The following is an 8,932-nucleotide window of genomic DNA, read 5'->3' as shown; positions in this document are numbered from 1 at the left end:
ATCTCCAATACATATTTAAATAAATATGTGTGTATTACTGTTAAGTCATCCAAATTTAATACGATTTAGTTATTGAGAGAGTTTTTCCTCATACTGTATATCAACACAGCAGTTCAACTGCATTATATTTGTCAGTGTCTGTTTTTGCGTGATTTGTATGAGTGCAAAATGTTCCACAATTATGAGAACTTCTCAACACACATATGATTCATCTCAAAACACATATATGATTTTAGAAGGTGGTAGCAATGAGTCTGAGAAGGATGTCTTTGCACTCAGAGATATTGGCTTAATATACTGTATGCTCTGACTTGAAGATTAGTAGATTTCATTTATAGTATACCATTTTGCCAGAATTATGTGGGCACCAGCTAGTGAGATATGAAGGCCATACACTCTTTATTGTTACCATAGCCTCTAATCTTCTATGAAGGCTTTCCGTTAGATGTTGCACCATTGCTGATGGGAATTGCTGCAATTTATATTGGGAATTGATGCTGGGTGATCAGATACCTTGCTGTGAGATTGTGTTGCCCACCACTTCACAACTGCCACTTGGCAAACTGAAATGATGGAAAGATAGCATCCTCTAATGGTACCAAACTGAAGGTTACTATACTGTCATGAATGATTAGGCATATGGTTTAATTTCTATATTTATAAGGGGTGTCCACATGATTTTGACCGCATAGTATATTTTGGAGTTTTGTAGTTCTCTAAAAAACAAAGTATCTTTCAGGTGAAACTTGCATGTCAGTCCCAAATGTGATAAATTTCCTATTATGAATTCATAAGCTATTTGAGTTACTCTTCCTGGAAACAATTGTGCTGTAGATGAAAGAATTGCATTCCTTTTTTCTAAAGGTAAAAAAAATGGTCAGGCTGACCATTTTTACATAGTTTTTGGTCTCTGAAGTGGGGCTGCAGTTCTTAAACTGAGGGACAAGCAGGCTAAGGCAGTGGCTCTCAAACCTTTTCTGTCATGTCCCCCTTTGGAAGCAGTTGACCTTTCATCAAATTCCTCTCTATATATATACAGTGTATATATACTGTACATATATATATTAGGGCTGTCAAAATTAACGGGTTAACGCGGATTAATCCATCATCATGATTAATCTGATTAAAATTTTTAACGCAATTAACCCATCTGCAGCGCAGAATGATTCAAAATCACTGAAATGTCTCTGTCAACCCATTTCGGGTAGTTTTAGTGCGTTCCATTTCCCCTCGGAACTTGTATTCCGAGTCGGATTCCGGAGTTTTGAAGCCGGAAGTGACTACATGCGCTCCCGTTTCTCGAACATCCGAAAAATTTCTCGGAGCAGCACAGAGGATCCCGAGTTCAGAATCCAAGATGGCTGCGACCTTTATCAACAGAAGGGAAAGTTGTAGTCTTATACTGTTTAAGCACTACTTCTCATTTGTGGCTCATTAAATCGGTTGCACACGCTATACCGTCCAACTTATCTGTGGATGTGTTGCTACGGAGTTTTATATGTAAAGCAACGCACGTAATATGTTATCATCTGATATTGCTAAGAATGGCAATTAACCGGGCTAGAATTGGACTTCATGATTAGTTGGATTATTTGTCGGATTTACGGTAGTTCGTGCTAATTGTAAGCGAACGAAGATAAAGACCATTTAAACTGAGGTACCTTAAATCCGACAAGTTGTCCGGCTACGCAAAAAATCTTGCTTTTTGATATGGGTCTATGGTATTGCACTTCTGTGGCAGATGGAATGCATCCGACTCATGTTCAAGATGTTCAATAAACATGTTAAGTGCATATATATTCCTTTTTTCTTGAGTCTGTTTGCTCATGCAAAATGAAATGTGATTAATATAGATTAAAAATGAATGATATTTAATCATGATTAATCAAAATTAATCCACAGGAACCCTGTGATTAATCTGATAAAAATTTTTAATCATATATATATATATATATATCTATATATATATATATTTATTATTATTTATTTATTTATTTTTTAACCTGGAATATATGGAATGAATACCGATATATAAACAATAAAACCTGATGTATATGGAATGAAAGCAGATATATATCCTCCTGAGACCCGACCTATTCATTTATGTCCATTGTAGTGGACATTGTATTTTTGCATTTATTTTTTCACTGATGTTGGGCAACGTTTTTATTCTTGTTGTGCACTAAAGAGGACATGCTGTGAAATTAAAATAAGAATACATTTTTAAAAATCTAAATTGTAAGATGTCTTATTTCCTCCAAAGACAAATAACCTACAATTGAAGGACCCTTTTTTTCCTTGGGTCTCAGGAGGATATACAATGAAATCTGATATATATGGAATAAATTGTGTGTGTGTGTGTGTGTGTATGTATACACACACAATGAAACCTGGTATATGTACAATGAAATAAAATCACCATTGGTGAATAGAGTGAATGATGAAATCAGCTAAAAAAGAAATTAAACATTTTTAAAATTACCTATACTTTGTATGATGGGCAATTTTTTACACTGAATTTCAGTATAGTTTATATTTTGAAGAACCGCTCTTTGTATGCTAAAAGCTAGGATGATATTGAATGAAAAATATGATACATATACAATGAATGTGCAATTACAGATAGGCACTGCTTTGGTAAAATTCCTTGAGTCTTCCATTACAAGGCGCCAGATGAGGGGGGTTGTCACTCGGATGCCAAAAGTTTAAATATGGCAGAAAGTAGTGATGGGAAATTCGATTCAATTTATAAAACTGATTCTGTCAAATTGTTCATTTAAATTAATCTAACGTTCAATTCAAAGAATCAATGGAGGGTACATGCTTTCATTCTTGCAGTTTCATCCGTGCTGTTTAAATCACTCCTAGATGGGTTTGTGAGAAAAGTATGAACTCCTTTTTGCTTTATGAATGCCCCAATATTTTTACAACAAAATCAAAAAACAGCACGCTAGGCCTATATACATGCTGTCGTAGTATATTAAACAAAAACATTTTAAATTTCTTGTCATGCTATTTTGATCTTTTTGTTGTATCTGTCCTTCTGACCAGATCGCAATTTTAATTTTTTTATTTAATTTTTCATTGTTTTCTCAGATTGTAACTGTTTTCAAGGCACCATTTGTATTTTGTTTCAGAGACAGGCTATTTGCAAAGAAAGCTCCTGCAAGTAGCACTCCAAAGTACCAAAGAAGTACCCCAGATGGTTCGCACTTTTGGTACTGGAACTTTTGGTACTGGTCTTCCATTGGTACTCGACTGGCAGTCGATGGAAAAGGGAAAGCACCAAAAAGTGTGGTGAAAAGGCACGCTTTGTTTAGTTATTTGTAATGAAACTGCGTGTTTATTAAACTCTTATTTTCATTAAAGTATTGATCATCTCCAAGTCTTGTGAATGTATATCGATTGCCTCAGGTCTATTTAACATGAAAAACATTCACGTAAACAAGTTTTAGCTATTTAAAAATATTTACGGACAGTCAGCCTCCAAACGCCTGATAAAATCTTGAGCATCTTAAGAAATTTGCAAACATATTGTCTAAAACACTTTAAGTAAAGGATGAAAACCAACACCAAAGCCACAACATACAGTATATAACAAATGCTGTTGGCAAAGGCTATTGGGATCGGCACTTTACCAACCAGTCCTTTTATATTTGAAAATCGGTTCGACCAGTTCGCTGAAAAAAAAAACAATTCAAAAGAATGTTTTGTTTTACAAATCGGACATCACTAGCAGAAGAGAGCCCTTGTGCAGTATTTCCCAACCGACAAAGATTTCATTGGTGCTTTTACAAGTACATGCAGCAACAGCCATCATTTGAGAGAGTAAATGATGGTGTACACACAGTGGTAGTTAGCCTCAAATTCCATATTCAGATTTCTGGCTTTGATATCTTTTTACGAAAGCATGCTATGCAGTTTCATAATGATGTTTGATGTTCGGTACACAGACAGCGATGTACACTGCCATTTTCAAAATTTTTTTAATCTATTTTTATTTTATTTTTTGTGGTTTGAACCGTATTACACTATTTGTGCAAAATCTTGATAATAGCTACAAGAATAGGTTATTTAAACTGTAATGAGATATTGGTTTAGCATTTTGAGTTCATGGTAACTTGCACAATCCTTGGTTTTCCAGATTTCTTTACTGGCAAATTTTAACTAATTTTTTTATTTTCCCATGCGCACTTCCTATTCTCTTGCAGTCAAATAACTCTAAACTCTAAAATTAAAAAAGACAAACGCATCTAGTGAATTGTGCTTAGAGCAGTGTACTATCTTGGATAATGCACACAATTCAGATCTGGTACTCCTATAGATCTTTATATTGTACATTATGCACATTTCACTTTTCAAAACACACTTTGAAGGACATGTCTGTCTCGTTCGGTTTTAGAGCTATTGACCCATTTATGTATCGCCCAAATGCACATTATATGGATACAGTATAATAATACACACGTTTTTTAACCAATTCACACGTTCACATGCCACACCTTGTGTTTCTCACACTGAGAAGTAAGGGATAATGCCCACCAAGGTGGACGACCAACAGGCATATGGAGTGGAGTTCTAGAACATAAGAACATAAGAAAATAAGAACTATACAAACGAGAGGAGGCCATTCGGCCCATCGAGCTCGCTTGGGGAGACCTTAACTAATAGCTCAGAGTTGTTAAATCTTATCTAGCTCTGATTTAAAGGAACCCAAGGATTCAGCTTGCACTACGTTATCAGGAAGACTATTCCATACTCTGACTACACGCTGTGTAAAGAAGTGCTTCCTTAAATCCAGTTTGAAATGTTCTCCCGCTAATTTCCACCTATGGCCACGAGTTCTTGTATTTGAACTAATGCTGAAGTAACTATTCGGTTGAACAACATCCAAACCTGTTAGAATCTTATAGACCTGGATCATGTCCCCCCTCAGTCTCCTTTGCTTGAGGCTGAACAGATTTAGCTCAAATAACCTTTCCTCGTATGACATTCCTCATCATTCTTGTGGCCCTACGCTGCACCTTTTCTAAGGCCGCAATGTCCTTTTTCAGATATGGTGACCAAACCTGCACACAATATTCTAGGTAAGGTCTCACCAAGGAATTGTATAATCTTAGCATTACCTCCCTTGACTTAAACTCCACACACCTGGAGATATACCCCAACATCCTATTGGCCTTTTTTATTGCTTCCCCGCACTGGCGAGAATGAGACATGGAAGCATCAACATACACACCAAGGTCTTTCTCATAATCAGCTACCTTTATTTCAGTAGGTCCCATAAAATACCTGTACTTTATATTTCTGCTCCCTACATGGAGTACCTTACATTTGTCTATGTTAAATTTCATCTGCCAGGTGTCGGCCCAGTCACTAATTAAATTAAATCTTTCATTGTAAGATCTCCGCAGAGTTCATAACTGTCCCGAGTTATACTGAGTTAATAGCCACCTCCCAACAATTGTAAAATAGCATTTGTTGTTTCCGGTTAAATTCCAAAGTAAAAAACGTGTGATCCCACTGCAAGCACATAAATACATGGATGCACACACAGATGGAGTGCAGAAAAGGTAGAAGAGTAAGAGCAAGATTCGATGAGTGTGGTATGCAGGGTGCTCAGGTGTCGTGCATTGACCATGAGACGCATGTTTTGCCCCTAATGTAATCTCACTCCAAGCTTTTTATGAAACTTCTCCATGTTTTACTTTACATTAATTTCACTGTCTGAAAGAAAAAACAAAGGCTCCCACTTGAAAAACTTTGGTTCCGTGGTTCCGCTCAGAGCATGTGAGCAGAGCGCAGCGGGAGTGACCGCGGAAGGATTTTGGCCAGAGCGGGAATAAGCGCAGAGCGACATATTTCCATAAAACTAGAGCATCCCTGTATCTCTCACTCTGCTTTCACAGGGTTCCCAAATCTAATCAATTTGGGGCGACACGCAAGAAATCTCACGGCAAATCTATATTATTCCATTAGAAACCTAAAATTAGCTATATCAATAACGTTGGGGTAGTTTGGAAACTCTACAATCTATTTAGAAAGGAATCAAACTATTACATACACATAAATACATGTACAGACTTGTCTTGAATTGAAAATCACACGCCAGCCAACTAACCAAAGTTGGCAACCCACTCACATCTTGAAATAAATCATTTCTGCTTGAATGTGGACTTGGCTGCTTAGTTATTTAGATAGCAGGCTACAGTTTAAGCTAAAATTAAAATACAATGCAGATTGTTTTCTTTTTTGGAGCAAGTGGTGAGCGATTTAATTGGAGCAGGGTGAAAATCGATTGCGGTGGGGAGCGATATTGAGCATAGCGGCTTGCAGTGGTTGCGAGCAAGGGAGAGTGTACCGATCCGTGTGCGATAAGCAGAAATCCTCATTGCTCCACTCCATCCACATGCTCTGGCTCTGCTACATGTTTTAGCAACACTTTCTACCTAGGATTTGTTGTTCTTCGTGCCCCCGTGCAGACTTTGAGAATCACTGGGCTAAGGCAAGATTGGCAGCTCACGTATGCTCAGTTGTGATTTGTTGGAAATAGCTGCCCCCCTGCATAATAAGCATAAAGCATTCCACATGCATAGCTGAAACTGTGTATTCTTACTTGGAGGATGATTTCGAGCATTTTAATTTTTTACCTGTTGGAGAAAAATGTACGGGGATTAGGAGGTGCAATTAAATGGAGAACGAAGAAGAATGGAGAACAGCATAAGAAATCTCAAAATTTGGGGCCATATTTAGAAATACTTACATATTTATTTGCAATTTTCTGACTACCTCATAATTTGAGATAGGTATATTTTTTGGATAATTAGTGCAGTTCACAGTTTTTAGGTTGCCAGGTTGAGACCATACCCAAATATTTATGACCTTTAGTTACCTATAAGTAAATAAAATTCTGTCTTATCCTTATCCATTTTGTCATTTCACCATGCCCCATTTCATAATTAATCCAATTATACAGACCATCAACCGCTGCTTCCCAGTTGAAACTTTGTGATGGTGATATACTCACCCAGAGCGATGAGGATTCCAGACACGAACATGACCACAGCCAGAATAACTCCAGTAGTCCTCAGTGTGTCGTAGTCTAAGGAATATGACAAGTCACTTAGCTTTAAACAGCAGCTGCTCGGTTGTCTAATATTTATTACATGCTGTTGTCTTGATCAAGGTGTTCTCACTGGCCAACTAATGGAATGCAAAATTACAAAGATTCTCAATTTCTTCACTAAATTTACAGTATTTTGCTGGAATACATATCCCAGAATCTGTAAAGTTTATTTTTTCTAAAATTAAGTAAGATGTGGTAAATGCACAGTTAATGATACTTACCATAATAGAAGTCGCTGTCCCCTGTATATTGTTGGTCTGTGAGGAACAAACGTATATATATATATATATATATATATATATATATATATATATATATATATATATATATATATATATATATAGACACACATACATATACACTCACCTAAAGGATTATTAGGAACACCATACTGATATGGTGTTTGACCCCCTTTCGCCTTCAGAACTGCCTTAATTCTACGTGGCATTGATTCAACAAGGTGCTGAAAGCATTCTTTAGAAATGTTGGCCCATATTGATAGGATAGCATCTTGCAGTTGATGGAGATTTGTGGGATGCACATCCAGGGCATGAAGCTCCCATTCCACCACATCCCAAAGATGCTCTGTTGGGTTGAGATCTGGTGACTGTGGGGGCCATTGTAGTACAGTGAACTCATTGTCATGTTCAAGAAACCAATTTGAAATGATTCCAGCTTTGTGACATGGTGCATTATCCTGCTGGAAGTAGCCATCAGAGGATGGGTACATGGTCATAAAGGGATGGACATGGTCAGAAACAATGCTCAGGTAGGCCGTGGCATTTAAACGATGCCCAATTGGCACTAAGGGGCCTAAAGTGTGCCAAGAAAACATCCCCCACACCATTACACCACCACCACCAGCCTGCACAGTGGTAACAAGGCATGATGGATCCATGTTCTCATTCAGTTTACGCCAAATTCTGACTCTACCATTTGAATGTCTCAACAGAAATCGAGACTCATCAGACCAGGCAACATTTTTCCAGTCTTCAACTGTCCAATTTTGGTGAGCTCGTGCAAATTGTAGCCTTTTTTTCCTATTTGTAGTGGAGATGAGTGGTACCCAGTGGGGTCTTCTGCTGTTGTAGCCCATCCGCCTCAAGGTTGTGCGTGTTGTGGCTTCACAAATGCTTTGCTGCATACCTCGGTTGTAACGAGTGGTTATTTCAGTCAAAGTTGCTCTTCTATCAGCTTGAATCAGTCGGCCCATTCTCCTCTGACCTCTAGCATCAACAAGGCATTTTCGCCCACAGGACTGCCGCATACTGGATGTTTTTCCCTTTGCACACCATTCTTTGTAAACCCTAGAAATGGTTGTGCGTGAAAATCCCAGTAACTGGGCAGATTGTGAAATACTCAGACCGGCCTGTCTGGCACCAACAACCATGCCACACTCAAAATTGCTTAAATCACCTTTCTTTCCCATTCTGACATTCAGTTTGGAGTTCAGGAGATTGTCTTGACCAGGACCACACCCCTAAATGCATTGAAGCAACTGCCATGTGATTTGTTGATTAGATAATTGCATTAATGAGAAATTGAACAGGTGTTCCTAATAATCCTTTAGGTGAGTGTATATGTACACACTGAGATTTATATTTGCATGCTACTCACTTACCATTTACTAGAAATACAAAATACACTCAATATTCTTTGCTAACAAATAAAATTACAGTATGTTCACCATTTGAGTACCTTTGATAGCAAGAAACTGTTATTTTGATTCAACTTCCGCTAGCAGTTATAAGAACAGAGAAAATTTGAGGCATTCTTTCTACAAGGGACATTAACTATTGCATTTAA

This window comes from Paramormyrops kingsleyae, chromosome 9 (assembly GCF_048594095.1).
Source record: "Paramormyrops kingsleyae isolate MSU_618 chromosome 9, PKINGS_0.4, whole genome shotgun sequence".
Classification (NCBI taxonomy): Eukaryota; Metazoa; Chordata; class Actinopteri; order Osteoglossiformes; family Mormyridae; genus Paramormyrops; species Paramormyrops kingsleyae.
The sequence above is the reverse complement of the archived record's forward strand: the minus strand, read 5'-3'. Positions refer to the sequence as shown.